The sequence below is a fragment of the Macrotis lagotis genome, chromosome 1, assembly GCF_037893015.1.
Source record: "Macrotis lagotis isolate mMagLag1 chromosome 1, bilby.v1.9.chrom.fasta, whole genome shotgun sequence".
NCBI lineage: Eukaryota > Metazoa > Chordata > Mammalia > Peramelemorphia > Peramelidae > Macrotis > Macrotis lagotis.
In genome coordinates, this window is record NC_133658.1 from 763,247,445 (window position 1) to 763,270,651 (window position 23,207).

At 34.4% G+C, this 23,207-nt stretch overlaps 1 protein-coding gene across 1 annotated transcript in view; it reads left to right on the forward strand.

Annotated features, from left to right (window-relative positions):
- LOC141506734 (protocadherin Fat 3-like) overlaps positions 1–23,207 on the forward strand; it is a 697,405-nt gene that overhangs the window by 615,190 nt on the left and 59,008 nt on the right. The window lies entirely within an intron of this gene.

The following is a 23,207-nucleotide window of genomic DNA, read 5'->3' on the forward strand; positions in this document are numbered from 1 at the left end:
AGCTAACAGATTCTGAACCTGCTAGCTATTGTTTTTACTCCTCTAAAAAAGTTTCCAATGTGAATGATGAGGGAATAAAAATACCCTGCTGCTTTTTAATAATGATAATCCCATTTATCAATAGCTTTCTTTAGGCTAAACCTGAAAACAGTCCTCAGAGACATGTTACCATAATGTGTTCATTTCTATAAGGAAAGAAAAAGATGCAAGTTTTATTAATAGTTAATTTTTATATATTATTTACGTTTATATGTGTGTTATAAGGCTAGATAGAAATTTGTATAAAATTGCATTGTTCTAGTCCATCTAGTCTAATAACCTTTGTCAAACAGAAAAAAGATCATAGAGCCACCTGAAAGTTAAATAAGAAACTGCTATTCTTTAGAAGAATCTAATCAGAGATAGAAAATTACTGCTCATAATAATAACAATTGTTTGTACTATATTCTCAAAGAAGATTGTGACATCGAGGAGGTGATGCTATGACATTTAAGTGAATTGGATTTAAGCAGGGAGGGAGGCTTTGAAAATCACTAGCCTCAGTTTTTTCCTCCAGAGCCATCTGGGTCCAGTGGCCAGATATGGATCAGGATGACTGGAGATGGCCCTGAATGCTGTTGAGACATTGGTGTTTATAAGCTAAGGTCTTTCCCAAATCTTATTTTGACTTAGCATCCACTCAGTGATTAAAGCTAGGTAAAAGTAATATGAGACAAAAAAGACCAAGAATGACCACTTTTTACTAAATCCTCCCACCGCAAAAAAAAAAAAAAATCAAATTAGGTGGGCAAGACCCTCAGGGTTACTAGCATTATATGACTTCAAGGTTTGCAAAGCATTTTACATGTGGTATCTCATTTGGTCTCCCCCCCCCCCCACAATAAATGTATAAGATGGGAGTTGCTGTTATTACTATTGTATAGAGGAGGGAACTAATTCTGATGGAGCTTAAGTGACTTGCCCAGGATCATAGAACTAATAAGTGTCTGAAGTGGGATTTGAACTCAGATCTTTCTGATTCCAGATCTACCACTCTAGCCACTGTATTATCTAGCTGCCTAAGTGATTCATGCCTTTGAGGACCTTTCCAGGAAATATAAAGTATAAATACTATATAATTTATTAAAACTTGCACAGTAAGAATATAAAAGCAATATGTCTACTGAGTAAATATAACATTGTGCTTTATGTTCACATCTATTTTCTCAGTTGCATGTAAGTGCTTTATAAGTAGGAAGTACAGTTATTTTGCATTGGTAGCTTAAAGTTTTGTTGATATGTATAGAAAATATTATGATTTTAGTCTGTTCAAGATATAATAGGCCCATAGTATATAAAACTATATGTTGAAATACATAAATTATATAAATATTTATGTATAAATATATAAAGGATAAGGCTTAGAGTGCAAGCATATATCAGGGCTCCTTGATGTTTCTATCCATCAATGTTAATGCCTCTAAAATTTCACATTTGATTCTGGGAGCCAAATTCTTTCTGTTTGTCAACTAAATTCTTAAAAATCATTTTAAACTGGCAAGCACATATGTTTTTCCAATTTGTCAGCACCATAAAATGTGGTACCTTGTACTGAACATTATACACCAGATGTGGTACTTGAAGGGAATTTGTCCAGCAGGGTTCTTTAAAAGTCAGAGTATTTTTTAATACCTCCTGTGCTCAACACTATGATGAGTGACCATTCTCAATATACATGTTCTAAGATGGTTCAAGAAACATATATAATATATATATATATATATATATATATATGTATATACACAGAATAAATCAAGAGAATCAAGAGGAAAGAAAGGACTAACATTAAGAGAGATGGTAAATATGTGACTTGAGACAATGCCTGAAGGAGGCCAGAGAGGTCAAGAGATAGAGATGCGGAGAGAGAAGGACCAATACCCCCAAATCTTAGGTGTTTTCAAAGTAATCTTTAGATGTAAACAATAGATGTAAGCATATCTTTTGAAGTATACACTAAGTAGGTAATGAGTTTAACTATTCCAGAATGATTATATTTTTTCCAAGTTAATAACATTTCATTTTATATTTTATATATTTTTAATTTCTCAATTCCTTTTAATTTTTTTTAAGATTTTTATTTATTTTGAGTTTTACAATTTTTCCCCAATCTTCCTCCCCCCCCCCCCACAGAAGGTTAGTGTGTTAGTCTTTACAATGTTTCCATGGTATACACTGATCTAAGTTGAATGTGATGAGAGAGAAATCATAATCTTTTTTCTTTTAAGTTTTTGCAAGGCAAATAGGGTTAAGTGGCTTGCCCAAGGCCACACAGCTAGGTAATTATTAATTGTCTGAGACTGGATTTGAACCCAGGTACTCCTGACTCCAGGGCCCGGTGCTCTATCCACTGTGCCACCTAGCTGCCCAGGAAATCATATTCTTAAGGAAGAAAATTAAAGTATAAGAGATAGCAGAATTACATAATAAAATATTGGAGTTTTTATTTTCTGAATTACAGGTAATAGCTTTTTGTCTTTGTTCAAACTCCATGATTCTTTCTCTGGATACAGATGGCATTCTCCATTGCAGATACCCCAAAATTTTCCCTGATATATTTTTATATTATTTTAATTTAAAAGACATGTCGAATTTCCCTTGAGAATACATTCACTAAACTTAACAATTGGGCAGACAGCCCTCAGCTAGAAAATAGACTGTTCCTTTGTTAGAGAGTATGGGCAGAAACATTTACACTGAATATCTCTGAAGGAATTATGGTATAAAATATAACTACAGTAAGTTGACTAGTAAATTGACTCTTTGGTGGGGAAGTACTTCAGATGTTCATTCAGATTATTGCAGAATCACCAAATTGTCATACCATCAAAAGTGACCTGAGAGGTCATCCAGAGTCACCTATAAAATTTCTGACAAATGGCCACCTAGCCTTTGTGAGGATGTCTAGTTTGCTTCTTTGGTCATCATATCACATACATGATTCTTATTGACCTTTATGTCCACTTAAATCCTGTACCCTCTTCCCAGGTGTCTTTGTCCCTCCCTCCCATGTTCCTCCATGTTAATCATATTCCGATTTACTAGTAGGATTTGTCATTCATATTGGCATAGAAGTGACTCAGAATTTTTGGAAGCTACATTGAGAAAGTTATGTTAGGCTGTTCGTTTCTTAAGTGGGCTTTCACAGACTAATCTGGGAACTAATCAACTACCATTTTGTAGATAGTTTTATTTTTAAAAGATCATTCTAAGTTCTGAACAAATTAATGTGAAAATTGGGATTCTTACAGCACTTAGAGTGCTTCAATATGGTCCCAATGAAGTTGCTATCAATAGGCTTATAGTTTAACGACCCATAATATGAAAATGGTCTCATAAGAATGAGTGTCTGAAAATGGAACTAAGCTCAGGTTTAGTAATTTTGAAGGAGAGACAAGATAAAGGTATCACAAGTAAAATTCAAGGCAAGATAAATTCTGGGTATCATTCTAAGAAGGGACAAAAAAATAAGAAATAGCAGTAAAAAAAAAACTGGTACCATTGAGTATAGATCCATATGGGCACATGAATTGCTATCAGGGTTCTAGAATATTGTTTAGTCATCAAGAGACTAGTATGCAAAAATAGGAATTCAGCCCCTTAAAAAATGAGTCACCAAGATCAGAGCCTGAAGAATAAGCAAGAATGATGAGATTAGGAAGTAGACTTCTGTTAAAGTAAGAATTTTGCATTCCCCCTTTTCTAGAACTGGTTGTAAACAAGGATTATCTGGTTAAGGATGGATCTCTTCTCAGAGTAATGCTTTTTAAATGCATAAAACAAGATACTTAAAAATGTTTGCAAAGGAAACCAATTATTTTGAAATAAGTCATTATTTAAAAAAAATAAAGTTCAGAGACCTTGGATTAAGAAGTTCTGCATAGAGCTTCAGTTGGGATGGAGCTTACAATTAGAGCTTAAATTGTTTAAATCTTTTAATTTGTACAGAAGAAGATTATTTATCAAAAGCAGTGGGAAAAAATACAATGAGATGTTAATTGAAGTTGGAATGCTTAACTTGGTATCTGTGCTTTAGAATCAGTGGAAAGACCTGATATTCTTGCTTTCATGTCTCTTAAATATTAATCCTACAAACCATGAGGGAAGACATAGGAGATTGTCAGGCAAAGTAGAATCTTCCAGAAAAATGAACAACCTGGCTAGAACTGAATAGTGAAAGAAGGTAGAAGAGACAGTACCAGGAATGATAATAGTGTTTATCATTCTTCATAGTTTAAAAAGTGCTTTCTTTGAAATAATTTTAAGAGGTAGAGAATACTTGTTACTTTCATTTGATACTTGAGGAAATTGAGTCTCATTCAGTAAATGAGTTTTTTTTTAGGTTTTTGTAAGGCAAATGGGGTTAAGTGGCTTGCCCAAGGCCACACAACTAGGTAATTATTAAGTGTCTCAGGTCAGATTTGAACTCAGGTACTCCTGACTCCAGGGCCAGTGCTCTATATCACCTAGCCGCCCCTGGTAAATGAGTTATTAAAAGTTTCATAGCTTTGTGTGAATAATGGAGATGGAACTCTAGTCCACTTCTTCCAGCCTTAGTCTCTTTATACTAGACCACTTTCAATTTTAACTAATTCAATACATAGCAAGCTATAGATGGATTTACTCCTTTAGAAGAAGAACTGTTTTTGATGAACCTTGAAACCACTCAAGCATTAGTCACATTTGGTATTTGTATTTTACTATGATTTAAATAAAGGGTAGTTTATTTAATGTGTATTTATCTTAGTGATTCAAATTTTAATATTATTGTTGCTAGTCCAGTAATAGTTGGTTTTGACAGCTATAATCAACACATTATTCTTTGGGTGCCTAAAGTATTTTCATATATCCACATATTGAAATATGCTTTATATATAACTTAGAGTTTTAGAGACTAATTTTTTGACTTAGTTTGGCAATGGTTTCCATCTCTCTTTGAGGAATGGTGATATTATAAGAATTCAAGGGAGCAGATCAAAATGGGTGCAGAATTTAGATATAAATGACAATATTATAAGCAAACTAGGAGATCAAGGAATAGTTTACCTCTCAGATCTATAGAAAGAGAAGCAGTTTATGACCAAGGAAGAGATGGAGAACATCATTAAAAAGAAACTAGATAATTTTGATTACATTAAACTAAAAAGCTTTGGCACAGACAAAACCACTGTAACCAAGATCAAAAGAAATGCAGTAAATTGGGATACAGTTTTAACAATTACATTTCTGAAAAAGGACTCCTTTCTAAAATACATAGAGAACTGAGTCAAATCTATAAAAAAACAAGCCATTCCCCATTTGACAAATAGTCAAAGGATATGAGAGACAATTTTCAGATGAGGAAATCGAAGTCATATGAAAAATTGCTCTAAATCATTACTGATTAGAGAAATGCAAATTAAAGCATCTTTGCCACCTCACACCTCTCAGACTGTCCAATATGACCAAAAAGGACAGTGATCGATGTTAGAAGGGATGTGGGAGATCTGGAAGACTAATGCATTAATGGTGGAACTGTGAACTCACCCAGTCTTTCTGGAGAGCAATTTGGAATCACACCCAAAGGGCATAATGTGTATACCCTTTGATCCAGCAATACCACTACTGGGTCTATACCCTGAAGAGATCATAAAAAGGGTAAAAACATCACTTGTACAAAAATATTCATAGCAGCCCTTTTTGTGATGGCAAAGAATTGGAAATTGAGTGAGTGTCCATCAATTGAGGAATGGCTGAACAAATTGTTTAGGTACATTATGGAACACTATTATTCTATTAGAAACCAGGAGGGATGGGAATTCAGAGAAGCCTAGAAGGATTTGCATGAACTGATGCTGAGTAAGATGAGTAGAACCAGAAGAACATTATACATCATAACAGCAACATGGGGTTGTTGATTAACCTTAATGGACTTGCTCATTTCATCAGTGCAACAATCAGGGGCAATTTTTGGGTATCTGAGATGGAGAATACCATCTGTATCCAAAGAAAAAATTGTGGAATTTAAACAAAGAATAAAGACTATTAACCTTTAATTTTTTAAAAAGGGTATCTTATTATGTAATTTTGCTATCTCATATTTTATTTTTTCCTTAAGGATATGATATTTCTTTCAACACATTCAACTTTGATCAATTTATAGTATGGAATCAATGTAAAGACTATCAGTGTGGGGGGGAAGGAAGATTGGGGAAAATAATTGTAAAATTCAAAAAACAATAAAAAAACTCAAAAAATTCAAGGGAGCAATACTGATGAAATAGTAGAAATAATAAAAAGTTGTATAAATAGTTGCTGCAAAATAGTAGATCAAGAAATGGAAAGCTAGGTGGTGTAATGAATAGAGTACTGGTCAGTCAGAGGACCTGAGCTCAAATTTATCCTCAGAACACTTGATATTTATCAGCTGTGTGACCTTGGGCAAATCATTCAACCCTATTGCCTTACAAAAACAAAAACAAAAGCAAAATGTAAACTTTAAAAGTCAGAATTCTTCGACTCTTGTCACAGTTTTTTCCTGGCATTGGGAAGGGATTCTGACAATGTGTATGCCAACCTCATCATCAACGTGTACATTCTGGTCTTAGTTGTTAGGCCAAAATTAGCACAAGCAGCAAAGATTCAAACCCTATTCTGTTTCATCTCAGCCTTGGAGGTTGCATTAAGTGCATAGTCATCTGTGAACAAACTTCTCCCTTCCCTTTAGTCTTGGCTTGTATTCTTTTCAATTAAATAATTTATCGTCTTTGCAGTAGCTTCTTTGTGCTCTTTGAAGGCATCTGAAAACATTGTTGGAAGCATCATGCTAAAGAGCATTGGAAGAAGCACAGCGATCCAACTTCATTGGTAGTTTCACTCCACTGGTAGCTGCATCGACAATTAAGCAGAATCCAAGGACCATGAAATTAACTTACAATATTGATGAACTTCTCCAGGCAACCAAATTTTGCTATAATTTTCTGCAAGCCCTCCTGATGGACAGTTACAAAGGCATTGGTCAGATTGACAAATGTGTCATGCACACACATCTTTTCTACTCCAGACATTTCTCCTGAAGTTGTAGAGCAGCAAACACTGTATTGACTATATTGATTCCTCCCTTTCTGAAGCCTGTCTCCCAGATGGTTGATCATCTTCCAATTGAAAAATAAGACTATAAAGAAGGACTTTTGGCAAGAATCTTGCCAGTAGTACCTGACCGAGAGCCCCCCACTCATCATGCTTATCAAGCTAGTAGCATAAAAATATATTGATAGGAAATAATTTAAAATAACTTTAACCCAAAACATTGAATGTTGTAATACTTAGTTGTTTACCTTCTTCCATTTATTCAATTATTTTTATCAGAGCTTTACTACCTTTCCATTATTTATTTCCATCTCTGAAGCACAGAATGAGGACAAATTCAACTTGCCAAATAAAGAAATTGTCCTGTTGACAGTCCAGATTGAAGCTCTTTGTTGTGCACAAATTTTTGTAATGCTCATGGAACACTTTGTGAAGTTGTTCATTCTTGGTGTGTATAATTAACCTCCTGGGGAGTCCTTAATTACCAAGATAACCCTATGCTCCCCTGTGCTTATATTAACCTTCTGGCTTTATTTCATGCCTCTCCTCCCCATACAAGAGAAAATTAATACCCTTTGTATCATTTGTCGTTTCCTTAACAGGTGCCATAATTGTATGATTATAACATTTTGAACTTAAATTGCTTCAAAATATTTATCTTGGCCATATGAGAAATACAAACTGCCATCCTTATAATGACAACTTGTTTTTCCCCCTAACAATGGAAAGAGAGATAGTTTAATTAGATTGGGAAAATTTTGATATTGACTAAAGAGTCAGCAGCAGTAGGAAAATAGCAAATTCACTAATTACAGATGACCTTTATGCTTGGTGAAATTAAGATCCTTTGCCTTATTTATCAGACAATAATAGATGAAAATATTGACTAATTCTTCTCTCCTTTCTGCTCCATACAAAAAAGTCTGAAACTCTTACATACTTGTGAACATTCAGATATATTATCCAGGCAGATACTGATGACTGTAATGACAGTAGAAGATTAATTTGAAGCAACAAATAATTAGAGTTGATAATATGAAATAAACAGGACTATAATTAATGAATTTGCTAATTACTTTGTGCTGCTGGAACATTAGCTCTGATTTGGCCTTTATCCTGACTCTTATATAATTTAGTCTTAACTTAAAATGAATGCAGCCAAATGGGCTTTTATCTACTGTCTTGTCCAGCTGGTGTGCTTTAACTCTTCCATAGACCTTCATCAGTGTTTTATCTAGTTCTTTAAGGTAAATACCATTTGCTTTTAAGGTTTGGAGTTTCTGTGAGTTCTAAGTGCACCTTAACAGGCTGCCTCCATTACCCTTGTTAAGTTAGCATTACAATTATTGTCTTTACTGGGACAGATAATGTTTATGGATTTGAGATTCTGAACTTCTTGGAATGCAAGTCCCATGAAGTCCAGAAATTTAAAGTACCATGTGGGAGAATGGAGAATATCAAAGTTGGCCAGGCAATTTAGTAAAATCCATTTCTAAATAATTACGCCTCTTAGAGTATATCTGAATAGCAGTCATTAAGTCTTTGATTGTAACATCAAAGGAAGTGGGATGGAACAGTTCCACCAGAGGCAACCCAACCAACTTGCTTTTGGATACAATTCTATTTCACTATTAGGTCACTATGCTCAGTTCTGGTGATAGAATGAAAAATAGTCTCTACTTTCCAAGAAATAAAAAAAAGGAAAATCTTCCATTAAGAAGAGAGTACCTGAGTTGAATCTTGAAGGAATTCTAAAAGGCAGAGATAAAAGAAGGTGTATATACCTAACTTGGTTAACAGACTAAGCAGGGACTCATAATCATGAAATGGATGCTGAATTAGGAAAACAGCAAGCAAGCCAATTTGCAGGAAGGTAGAGTTCATAATGGGAATAATGTGAAGTAAATCTGTATGTTTGGCTGAAGTCAAACCATAATGGACTTTAAATACTAAGCTAAGGAGCAGCTCAGAAAAGCCTAAGAAAAAAATTCATCATATTTAGTTTAAATATAAGTATCAGCAACTTTTATCCATTACTCTTAATTATGTTCTCTATAGCCAAGCACAAGTTTAATTAAAACCCTTTCCACCTATTAAATATTTGAAAACAGTTAACTTGTCCTTCCTCTAGGTCTTTTCTTCTCCTGGCTTAATCTTTCCAGTTCCTTCTACTGATCTTTTATGTGACAATAGCTCAAGACTTTTCACTATCATAGTAACCTTTTTCTGAACACTTTCAATTATCAATCTTTTTCCTAAAATGTAATATCTATAACTGATTGCAGTCCATATGTGATCTAATAAGAACATTATCTCCCTAATTTTTTCCACTACATTTATTTTGCCATCTAAAGTCATATTAAATGGTAGCACTAACCCTGGAGACAGAGGGACCTAAGATCAAATGTGGCCTTAGACACTTATTAGTGGTGTGATCTTCAATGAGTCACTTAACACCATTTGCCTTAGTTCCCTCAACTATAAAATGAATCTGGAGAAGAAAATGGAAAATTACTCCAATATCTTTGCAGGAAAACCCTAAATGGGGTCTCATTGAAGGATGACTAAATAACAACAAAAATTCATATAAGACTTTGGGCTACAATATCACACTGGTAACTCCTCTTATATTTGAAGTCCACTAAAAAACTCATATATTTATGAAATGAATTGTCTGCATGTATCCTTTCTTTTATTTGTGTGGTTGATTTTTTTTTAACTAAAGTGTTAGACTTTATATTTTATCTGATTTATTTCATTCTGTCATTCCTATTAAGATCTTTTTGGAGCCATATGCTATCATGTGATATGTTAGCTCTTATTTCTAGATTTCTATCGTATCTGAATTTAATAAAATCTTTTGCTTTAATCATGTCAAAGAGCATAGGGCTAAGGATAGACCACTAGAATATTCCAACTATGAATTTCCCCTTTTGTTTTTAGTCCTCTACAATCTAGTTAGAATCACAAGAATCTCAAAATTCACATCTACTTTTCTTTTAATACCCAAAATATAGTTCATGTGATCTTGTTAGCAAGGGCAGCTAGGTGGTATCATATCTTTGTACTTAATTTGAGTTTCACCACCCTATTTGCTATTTTTTTTTCTCCATCATTTCTATTCCAGTGAGTATTCTCCTTGGTAGAGGAGGGAAAGCAATGTTATAAATTGAAGTTTTCTTCCTTCTTTACCACCCCTCCCCATTATAATTCTACCATCCCAAGAAGCAATATGTTTTCTTCTTGTTCCTCTTAAGCTAACTGAACTAAAAATGGATTCTAACCACATTCCTTCTCCTTCAGTTCCGTGTCTCCTCCTCACAATTTTCCATTGATGGAGATAGAATTACCAAGTATTTTACAAAATGATAAAAGATTTTTTTCCATCATAGAAGTACAAAAAAACTAGCAAGTGATAATAGTTAAATGATGGTTTCTTCTGAATTATGGTCATTTAATTCTTAAAAGGGAAGAGCAGGAAATAATCAAGAATGTATATGATGATGCCACTAAGACAAAAGGTATAGGGACAAATAGTTCCAGGGAATTTTTAAATAACAGGTCTTTCTTTCATCATAGTCAGTGAAGCCTTAATATTTTCCAATGACTTAATTCTTCCTAAAAGACTTAACATTTAAGAAATCCTGTAGGCACAGCTTCATTATGTGTCACTCATTATTTTACCTATACAAGAAGTCTACTTTATATCCTTTTTCATCTTGATCTCCTTCCTATTTAGGGCTTACTAAAAATCTCCCATCAAAAACTGATCTTCTTATTTGCAAATCAAAAAATGATAGGAACAAGTAAACAGTATCAAGGTAGAAAATGAGAAATGGAAGTGTTAATATGCAATCACTTCTCTGTCGGTCTAGGCCAGAGATTGCTGTGGATTTTTTTTCCTTTGACAAATGTATAAATAACAAAATATATTACAGAAAAAGAAACGATATATGAAAATGTAAATTATTTAGCATTAGTTGCTTCAGAATACTCACCCATCTTTCTTACTGCTCAAATGAACAGATGTATCCCCTTTTACTCCCACCTAAATTTCTCATTTTTTTTTTTTTAGGTTCTGTTTTCTATAAAGGAAATTGTAATTCTCTTAAATTTGGATTTAGGTAAATCAAAGAAACTTCTTATTGCCTATTTAGAGTTATTTCTTACTTTAAAAGAACTCAAATTTGCCATGCAGTATTTACTTCTCATCTATTTAGGAATTATAAGGATCCTAGATTTCATTCGTAAGGGCTTTCTCTGCAAAGATTCAAACCTCTGTGGGTCTCTATACATATGAACAGCTAGTAGACCATTTATATGGTATGGTAGAGAAAGTGCTGAACATGTAAGGAAGACCTGAGTCCAGATTCTGCTTTAGACACTTATTAGATGAGTGTCCTTGCCAGTAAATCTCAGCTCTAGATCTTCACCTGTAAAAAATGGGGACGGGCAATCAATATTCAATAAAGACTTATTAAGCACCAACTATTTGCTAGTCACTGTGCCAAGAACTGTTAAAAATAAGAATAAGAGATATTCTCTACCTTCAGGGAGCTTACAGTCTAAGGGAGGGAGACAAGAGGCAAAAGGAGGTACCTGGAGAAGTCAAAGAAGTCCAAAATGAGTACAGCCAGATGGGAAATTAGAAGATAACTGAGAATAATAATAATACCTAATATATATGGTTTCTATGAAGCTCAAATAAGATAATATTTCTAAAGTCCTCTACAGATTTTAAAGCACTTTGTAAATGTTATCTATCACTAATAATTGTATTCAGGTAGTCAGCCAATAAATACCTATTAAGTAATTACTTAATCATCAGCCACTATGTTAAATGCTAGGTTGCAAAGAAGAGTAGAAGTAAGACCTGGTTTAAGACTCTCATAGTCTATTGGGAAATAAAACATTCAAATGACCATTTTCAAAGAAGCCATGTACAGGACAAATTGGAATATAGGGGGAAACTTCTGGAAGAATAGGATTTTAGCCAGAACTTCAAGTTCCTTCAAAGAAGCCAGGGGAACCAAGAGGAACAGCTAAGGAGAGAAAGTGCATTCTGGGCATAGAAAATCGCTGGAGTCAGGAGAAGGGAGTGTCTTAAGAATTGCTGAGATGCTGAGATAGGGGCGGCTAGGTGGCGCAGTGAAGCACTGGCCTTCAAGTCAAGAGTACCTGGGTTCAAATGTGACCTCAGACACTTAATAATTACCTAGCTGTGTGGCCTTGGGCAAGCCACTTAACCCCATTGCCTTGAAAAATCTAAAAAAAAGAAAAGAAAAGAATTGCTGAGATCAGGGGCAGCTAGGTGGCGCAATGGATAGAGCACCAGTGTAGGACTCAGGAGGACCTGAGTTCAAATCCAGCCTCAGACACTTAATATTTGCCTAGCTGTGTGAACCTGGGCAAGTCACTTAATCCCATTGCCTTAAATAAATTTAAAAAAAAAGAAAAGAAAGAATTGCTGAGATCAAACAACCAATCACAGAATGACCAGTCTTCTTGTTGACCCCTCCAAACAAGCTAGCCTAATTCTTGGACAACAGGCAGTATGTTAGTGACAAAAAGTATGTTAGAGATCATCTAGCCTAATCTCATCATTTTGCAGATAGGTTAACCTATAACCCTATCACTTTGCAAAGAGGTTAACTTCAGCTCTGAGAGATCATGACTTTCCCAAGATCACAGAGATCAAAAGTGGAATCGAAGTTCCCCCAAAAAAATTGTACTTAACTTTATACAATATTCATATATATATATATACTCATACATATATATATTCCATAAAAATGTAGAAGTTAAATTTCATTTTGTAATTAAATCATATTACTGACTAATATGGTTATCACTAAGATACCGTTTCATCATTTTTGATTACTCTAAAGTTAGCAGTAACTTCTAACATTTAAGCTTCTTCTTCCTAGTTCCCCTTCCTCAAGCCTATGCCCCCAAATCACTGTTGGGTTTATACATCCTCAAAGAAATACTGAAATATATATTGGGAGAATTATCAGGGAAGGAACCTGGGGTGAACTCTGATCCATGTGATACTCCCCTCCCTTCCAGTATATCAAATTGGATTTTCTTGCTTTATATCTTCCCAAAGCAGACAGATATCTGTCTGAATTCCACCTTCCAACAAGGAGATGCCTTTTACTTTTGCCACATTGTTCATATGTGCTACTTGGGGAGATAATTGCTGTGAGACAGTTTTCAGCGTCGTGAGCTGCACATGCAGACTATAAAGTCGAACTGAGTGGCTGCTTTTGTTTTGAGTTGTGAATGGTTTCTGAATATGGTGTTACATTGCTGTTTTCTTCATGCTTTCTTGGACAAACAGATGTAACATTAACAGGCCCTAGTTGAGTTTCCTAGATAGGGAATATCTTTCTCTGCAGGCTTAATACTGAATCAATGGATTATCTTTTTCCCCCCAGAAAGGCTTCTGATTTCACTGTATAGTTCTGAACAATAGCAAGAAACTCCCAACTGAGAATCTCACTCTTAGGAAGTATATATGTGTTTCCCCTTGACAGCTCAGGAAAGGTAAATTGACCCTCTGCCCCTTTTTATCCACATTCCCAATTCATCTTTTCTCATTCTCTTTGGTTTTGTCATTTCCCCACAAACTCTACTGTGTAGTAGAATGATATGTCTATTCCAATTTCCTTCAGATCCATCACAAACAGTAAAAAGCCATAGTCTAACACCAGATGTTCATGGACCAGCCTGGTGCTTTAAGTGTCTGTCCATGGAGGAATAAAAAATGTGGTGGCGGCAGCAAGTTTAGAACATGAAATTCCAGCTGAAGTGCCTCTATTAATAAAGGGGAAATGGCGTGTTGGCTTTTTTCCGCCTTGTTGCAGACAGCCTTGTTCAATCAATCTGTTGCAAAAGCACCTTCCAAGCCTCTTGCTTCTCTTCTAAATCAGGAAATACCAGCCTCATCAGTTTTGTGGCAAAACCCCCTTTAGTGCAGAGCTGAGAAAGATATCAGTAATGGTATTCATAGTAACAAAGACAAATCAGGAGACTCTGTGATGTCAAAGCCAAAAGAGGATGGCCCAGGATACTGGAGGCTTCCTCCTTGTAGCAGAATGCAGCTAGTGTGGTATATATTAATGTAGTATTTTGTTCTCTGTGTGTATAGGTGTTAAAAATCACCTATTCATTCTGGGGGAATAGCTTAGAATTTCAGTAAAATGAGAATAGGAAACTTGACCCCTCACAGTCACATAAGCAGGTGGTAGATTAACCAAATGCTTGGAATAGCTTTTTTTTCATAGACTTTATCCAATTCAACCAGAAATCCAGAATTATACTGCAAGAAACTTCCAAAACATTATGTTTGCTGCTTCTCTTCTCTTGTTGGCCATCTTTAGACTTTATCAAGAAATTGGCCATCCTTTTTACCTGAATGGTTCAGACAAAGGTCTGCCAAAGAACTGAGGAGATGGTAAAAATAGGGTCATTGCTGAGCCCAGAATTCGACTATATTCCAAATATTTTTTTTACCTTTTCTCTAATACCACTAAATAGCAAGTCAATATGAGGTTTAATGAAGGAACTAGGTATGTTTAACTTGGAATAGAAGATTTGGAGGAAACACTATAGATACCTATAAGTAATACAAAATTAGTTTGCAGAAGAGAGTTTAGACCAGACAAAAAAGAAGTGTTGGCTGCAGAAGGATAGCTTTTGGGCCTAAGGAAAAAATTTCCAACAGAATTGTCCAAAGCTATTTTGGTAGTGATTTCTGCAACAATGGGGGTTTTTAGTAGAAACTAGGTGATTCAGTTTCAGAGTTGGTGTACAAGAGAATCTTGGATTTGTACAGACCAGCCTAGAGATAGATGGCTAAGATCTCTTCTAAATCTGAAATTCCATGAAGATCTCCCATTATCTGTCTGAGGTGAGTCATGGCACAATACCAAAAGAGAAGATATAATCCCCAAATAATTTGATTTAATGTAGTTTCAAACTCCTTTAGACCATTCCAAAAACTGTTAGTAATGAGTAAAGTAGGTGAATTTGCCTTTCATGCTAGTCTTGTCTCCTTTGGAGGATACCAGCAAGAGAGAAATGAAATATATTGTCTTAAGCACCTGGAGGCTAGATCATCAGGACTTCAGAAGTATACCTTCCTAGAAAATCCTGTTTTGAACTGAATGTATCAGGAAAGGCAGACAGAACAGATAGAGTAAGGGTGCCTAGGCAGAGTTAATTGACAGTAATTGTTTTTCAATCTATAATAAATGTTATAAGCTAAGGCAAGGAGACCTTCCTTTCTTTTTTTTTTTATTTTTGCAAGTCAATGGGGTTAAATGGCTTGCCCAAGGCCATACAGCTAGGTAATTATTAAGTGTCTGAGGCCAGATTTGAACTCAGGTACTCCTGACTCCACGGCTGGTGCTCTATCCACTGTGCCACCTAGCCACCCTGGAGACCTTCCTTTCAAGGAAAACTATTGACTTTTCTCAATTATTGTCTTTCCAGAGGAGTAAGCAAATGATTTTCACTGGAAGTCTGCCATCAAGTCTAAATCATGTTCTTTTGTCTAAAATCTATCAAATTAATGAGATCATAAATGCCTATGAAACAGTATGTCCAAATTGGGAGAAAACATTACATTTTCCAGATTTTTAGGGTCCAAGGTATACAATGTTCACTTGAAGAAATTTTTGATTATTTCCAATGAAGAGAATGAGCCTGGTATACAATTTTATTGTAATGGAGGAGTGATTGTTTTAAGGAGATGAAAAAGAGAGGAGGATGAGAAGTAAAAAAAATCTTCTGGAAATGAATAGCAGCAAAAAAAAAAGATTTATGGAGCTAAAAAATGAGGTATCCTGATTATGGAGGAGAAAAATTTTTAGTGAACTGTAATTACCAACTAGTAACTACATTGGAGCATCAGGTGATCTAGATACAGACCAAGATTGCAATGATCAGATTGGTCAGGGTGCTAAATTCTTCCACTTTGGAACTGTGGATCTAAGTTTAAATTAGTTGGGAATGTATGATGATATTATTTTCTTGTTACTTCACTATGTATTTGTCACAATTATTTTATCATTTCAATGTTCTTCACTTTTGTCCATTATTACTGACATCTTTCTCAGGTCTGCACAGGGGATGTTGCCACAAAACTGATGAGGTTGGTATTTCCTGATTTAGCAGAGAAGCAAGAGGCTTGGAAGGTGCTTTTGTGACAGATTGATTGAATAAGGCTGTCTGCAACAAGGAGGCAACACGCCATTAGGAGGATAATCCATAGTCCTGAGGTCCTAATTTTGCCTGAACTGAAAGGGGCAGAGAGTAAAGGGGGTAGGGAAGATAGCCAAAGAGATAAAATAGAATTTTTAAATCCCTTTGTTTTGAACTCAAGACCAAAAATGTTCAGAACGTGAGTTATACATTATTGAGAAAATCATGTTTATCACTATCGTACCAGCAGTAATAGCTTAATAATAATTACTAGATTTCTATAGATTTTTAAAGTTAAAAATTTACAAATATTATCTCAGATCTTTAAATCTCACAGCAACTCTGGGAGTTAAGCACTGTTATTATCTCCATTTTTAAGTTGAAGGAACTGAAGTAGACAGAGGTTAAGTGACTTGTCTAGGGTTACACAGATGCTAAGTGTCAGAAGACAGGTTCATGTCTTCTTATCTTCTGTGTACAGCTATAAATTCTTAGGGTATTAGAACCAAATTTTATTTAACTATATATATACACACCCTAGGCCCTAGAACATTATAAGTGCTTAAGAAAAGTTTAAGGAAGATAGAAGGAAGGGAAGGTAAAGAAAACGAGAATTATCATTGTAAGTGTATATGCTAAGTGCTTAATAAATTATTTTTAATTCGTTAATTCAATGTGATCTGTGCTGCCATATCATATATAAAAAGTAGACATTATAAAGTTAAAATTCTGCTTCAATCTATATCCCTCAGCTAAAATAAAAATGTACATAAGTTTCTTAAAAGTTTAAAACTTTATCAATAACTATTTTTCTTTCTTCATCTTGCAAATCCTTTCAAGGACAGAGGACAGATCTTTTAATATCATACGGAAAATAATGAGACAAGTGCTTCTGCCCAAGCAAACATTTCATAGAATAAGCTTGTATGTTTTCATGAAATTGCCCAAGATCAATTTCAATCTTTATTTGTGATCCCATCAAATTAACAGGTTTTTAAAACACCAACTTGCTTATTTTACTGAATTTTTCAATTTCCCTTCTTATTTTGTCTAGATAACAAATTCCTATCCTCACCTATCCTGACAATATCCTCTTCTCAACTAGCATTAAAAATCCAAAATATCTCTCCCAAGGTCTTAGAGAGGTCAGAAAGACTGAAGTTAAATATTTAAAGAAATTTTACACCCTTGGCAACAGCTGGGAGCCACAGCATCAGAAAGACTTGTGGTGTGCAGGAATTAGAGAAGGCTTGATTTCAGCAAGGGGATGTGGCCATTTTTTAGTTTTATCATTTTTATTGCACCACATGTGTGATGCCTAAGACTTAAGCAGTGAACACTGACACTTGATACAGGAAAGTAAATCCCTTCCTCTCTGGCATTCATTTGTATTAGTATGTTGACAATGGTCTTACTCTATCATATTTATGTTGGTGCAGGTACGGAAATCATTTACCTGACGTTTTTATTGGAGTCATCAGAGAGCTATCATTTCAAGTATCTAACCAGGGCAAAGTAGAATTGTAGGATCATAGATTTGGAACTAGAAAGGATCTTGGAGGCCATTAAGTCAACCCCTTTGTTTTACAGATAAAGTAATGAGACCAAATGAGGTTGGACACCTTGCCCAGGGTCACACAACTGGTGTGTGTCTAAAGCAGGATTTAAACCCAGGTTTTTGTGAGCTCTGAGTCTCAACACTTTTTCTGCTGCATTGTATTGCCTCTAAGAACAGATGAGAATCTTTTTTTAGAATCCTGGGATTAGTTTAGGTATGGCCTGTTAAGGGATTTTTAACATCCTTCAATAGTCACTCTTTAGTTACCATAGTTTGACTATCTGTGGAAGCTCAGGACCCCAAACATTTACCTTTATGTAGTTTTGTCTTTTTTTTTAAGGCAACAGGTTTAAGTGACTTGCCCAAAGTTACACAGCTAAGTGTCTGAGGCCGTATTTGAACTCAGGTCCTCCTGATTCCAGGGCTAGTGCTCTATCCACCGTGCCACTAGCTACGCCCTGTGTAGCTTTGTCTTAAGCATCCCTCACCCATCAGTTTCTCCATGAAGATTTAGAGAGTAACTTTCTCTTAAACCATCTGAATGAAGAAATTGGATGTAGTTTAATATCACCTGGAACAATGTTTCAGGAAATCTTCCATTCTACCCACAAAATTAGAACCACCCACACTCCCACCCCCATCATCTACAAGACCATATAAAGCTGTACTATATAACATTCACTGATTGTGGACAAAATGATACTGTGTAACTCTTCTTTTGGAAATCCTTCCAATCTTAGCCTGGACAAAATCCCATAGAAATTTAGAGCTGGAAAAGGCCTCAGATACTATGGGCTATTTAATTCCCAAATTAAAAATTTGTGTAAATATTGGCCAAATGTGGGTATATGAACAGCATTCACATTTGACAGAGCCAACTGCAAATTCCTTATCTGAAACAATTTGTGATATAAAAGAGGGAGAGAATCCAAAGCAAGGGCTGATGTATTGTTGAGAGGGTACATATGTCTCCCTAACTTAGAAGCAAAGTCATTAAGTTACATAATCAAAACCAGCATAAGAGAAAAATAAAGCTCCCTCCCCATTCTGCTAACAATGATCCTATACCCTCAGGTCCAAATTCAGGGTAGGTAGTTAAAGTGGCACTGGAATTACTCTATTTTATTTGCCAATAATAAGTCATCTCTAAAATGTGAGAAGCTGTTATTTTATTTTCATCAGTCCTTGAAATATAATTTGCAGTAATGAAGGGGTAGAGAGAAGAAAGGAGGAAATGTTTCTTTACAAATTACATCACTTTGGGAAAAGGTGCAAGGAAAACCATAATTTAGAAATATAGATTACCGGATAAAAGATCATAAGAGACAGGGTTACCACTTCTCCTTAAGTATATAATGTAGAGAAGAAGGATTTTAAATGGAGAAGAATGGGGCAGCTAGGTGGCACAGTGGATAGAGCACAGGCCCTGGAGTCAGGAGTACCTGAGCTCAAATCCAGCCTCAGACACTTAATAATTACCTAGCTGTGTGGTCTTGGGCAAGCCACTTAACCCCATTTGCCTCACACAAAAAAAAAAAACCTAAAAAAAATGAAGAAGAATAATATCTGTCTAGCTGAATATGTAAGTGTGAATATATCTACATATATAAAATGTGTGTACATAAATATATGTATAGATGTATATAATAAATTAACACATCAGTACACATATATCACCATATATATTTTCACAATCACGTTAATTTTTTAACATTAATTTTTTAAATTTGAATTCCAAATTCTATATTATACATTGAAATCCAGAAAATTTTATATCCATTTCTAGCTTCCTAAAATATGAAATAATAAAGCCTCGTTTAAGAATCCTAAAGGAAAAGACAATGCATAATAATAGCAGCCAGAGTTAATGGGTTGGTTGGTTCTTGTCCTTTTTATTGCAGAAAACCAAAACAACATCACTGTGTTAGAGACAAGTTTAATGTGTCAACTTTGGCTGATCAGACCAATATGAGCTCAAAATGTTCTATCTACCATAAATCAGGCACAACAGTCCTTGTGAATCTCTAGGGTAGTTATTTTAAACTTAAGCTAATTAAGTTAAACTTAAGCTAAACTTAATTCTAACCTTAAACACATTTCTTTTGAGCTACTTCAATTCTGCTTCAATAAAACAAATTAATAACAAAAAACAGAGAGCAAAGAGTCAGTTCCAACAGATATAGAGGGTGAGGGAAATATACCATTGAATTACAGATATTGTTTTATGTTTGTGACAGTTTTTTGTTTTGTTTTATTTTATTTTCTTCTTTCTCAAAAATCAATTAACTTACTACTTTTATATAAAATATAAATAGGTTTTCATGCTCTAGCACAATGATGTAAGACACGCAGCCCAATGAGTCACAATGTGGCCCACAAAATTCCTGAGTGCACCTGGGACAATATTAAAATGTAATTGGGAATTATTTAGCAAATTAAATAAAAGTATAATAAAATATGGATAATGCTAATATATAATTTTCTAAGTCAGTGTGCACCCTCTGGGTTCCCTAGGTTTAGTGGTCTCTGTTTCTATTTGAGTTTCATATCTTTGCTGGAGTATAACTGATTTTCTGTATCTAAATCTATTTAGAAAGGATTTACTTAGTTGCTGAAATAAAAAGGACAGGAACCTTGAGAAGAAGTGAAGTGGCAGTTGTATAATTTGTCCTAGATAAGGCATTGAATGTCAGTTAAAATGTGACAGGCACTCTAGACTTGAAGAGAGTATATTTCAAGTTTTTCAGAAAAAGAAATTAGTAAGATTAAATGTATAAAATTCTGCATACTAAATGAGCACTAGAGTAATGAGATAACTCTCAGAATGGAAATTCTGACAACATAAATTATTCTGATGAGGCAGGAAAGGGAGTACTTGCTAAAGTTATTGATATGGCTCTACAAAGTGCTCATGGAATGACTCAGATTTTTCTTTTTTAAGTGATCCATTTTGCCTTCACATCAGTCATTTCAGGGCAGAAGGCACCTAATCTCCTTTCAGATTGAAACCTTTGTTTTGTCAGAGAATGACAACTAATTCTAAGTATTTCAAACACTGAGTACATTTGACCATGTATACAGCATTCTACTATAGTTGCCTACAATCCCTCTACCAGGAAGAGGGAAATAGTTTTATTATCTATTCTCTAGAACTTTGATTTATTTTTTAATTATTCATAGTTCAACTTCAATTTCAAATTCTGTACAAAATCTGTGTAAATTATCTTTTCCTCTGCTCTTTTTTTTTTAGATCATTGTTCTTTTGGTTCTCCTTATAGTCTATACAGATCTCATTTTTTCAAAACTACTCACATTCATAATTTTTATTGGATAGTAATTTTCAATAGCATTAATCTTTTTCATTCATTCAGCAATGAAGGGAACAACAAGTTTGTCTTCAGTTTTTTGCTACCACAAAGAGTGTGATACTGAATATTTTTGATGTATGTTGGAAGTTTGTTTCTGTCTTTTACTTTGACTTGGGATGAATATATAGTAGTACAAAGTGTATTGATAGTTTAATTTGCTTAATTCTAGATTATATTTTAAGAATGACTGGATCAATTCATAGCTCCACCAAAATCATATTCGTGTGCAACATCCCCACCAATATTGGTTGTTCCCAATTTTTGTTGTCTTTACCAATTTACATAGTGTGAGATAAAACTTCAGAGTTAATTTAATTTTCTTTTATTTACTATTAGTAATTCAGAGCTTGTTTTTTATGTGACAATTTATCATTTTTAATTCTTTATTTGAAAACCTTATTCCTGTCCTTTAGCCATGTTATCAATAAGATAATAATTCTTGGTGTCATTTCCATACTGTGTGTGTATATATATACATATACATATACATATATATATATATATATATATATATATGTAGTGTGTGTGTGAGTAACAGACTTTTATTAGTGTTATTGAATGCAAATATTTCCCCATTCTCCATTTTTCTCTTCTAATTCTAACTTCATTTTATTTCGTGTAAAAGCTTTTTAATTGTAGTCAGTATTATATTTTTTGTCTGTTATATTTTCTCTAATCCTTGATAAAGAATTCTCCCATCTAACTTTAATGTTATCTAATCTGTTTCAATTATATTTTATATGGACAAGCAGAAAAAAGATCTGGATAAAATTGATGGAAGCAGAGTTGGTTATATGTTACTACAAAAGAATGGCATACTCCTGTTAGAATAGCATGAAGAACGCCTAAAGACATTCAATGAATTCTTAGGACAATGACAAAGGTTTTTCTGGCTATCTTGGCAACAAGTAGATCAAAGAAGTGATAGGACCTTAATTTGGGATAGATGGGATAATTCTAATAAAAGATGGAAGTAAGAAAAAACTATTCAATGCCTTTTGTGCTTTTGCCCAGGAGAATGATTTTCAAATTAGAAAGTACAGAATAAACATGTTTGACAGGAAACTTAAGTGATGAAATTATTAAAAAAGCAAATTGCTTTTTTCCTTAATAAGTTTGTCACTGTGCCTAGATAAGTAAAATCTCAAATTAGGTAAAAGCTTTTAGAGATGATTGCTAAGCTGCTCTCTGTGATCTTTCAAATTTTATAGTGAACAATAGACTTTAAGAAAGGCAAATATTGTATCAATTTTTAAAAGGGTAAAAGATGGTTAACAAAGGCTTTACTGATGATCACAGTTAAGTTTGACCTTGATCCTAGGCAGAATTCTAGGATGGATTCTTAAATAGGTAACTCATGAAGTGGAATTTCTATAAATATAAAATACTACACTTTGATTTAGAATGTAGATTTAGCATGTAAGATGTAGATGTGTGACACAGATTTTCCCAAAAATAAATGCAATGTTAGCATCTAGAACAAAGGAAGTGACAACTTCATCATACTCTGCCTTAGTTGAATATTTAATGTATACTTTTTTTTTTGTCTGAGGGTGTAGTATTGTAGAAAGGACACTGGCAAACTGAAGGACATCCAAGGATATGATGAACAAGAATGTGAGGGAACTCTAAAACAAGGCTTATAATTGTTTATTTCACCCACAGAAGATTTAAAGGAGGAAGTGACCATCATTTTCAAGTATTCAAAAGGCTATCATGTATTAGGGTTTGGGTGCAATGGATAATGCCCTGCTCAGAATCAGAAAGACTCATCTTTATGAGTTTAGAACTGGCCTCGGACACTTAATAAGCTGTGTAACCCTGGACAACTTTTTGTCTCAGTTTCCCATTTCAAAAATGAACTGGAGAAGGAAATGGCAAACCATGCAGTATTTTTGTCAAGAAAACCCCCAAAATGGCGTCACAAACAGTCAAACATAATTGAAATGACTCAATAGCAACAATAT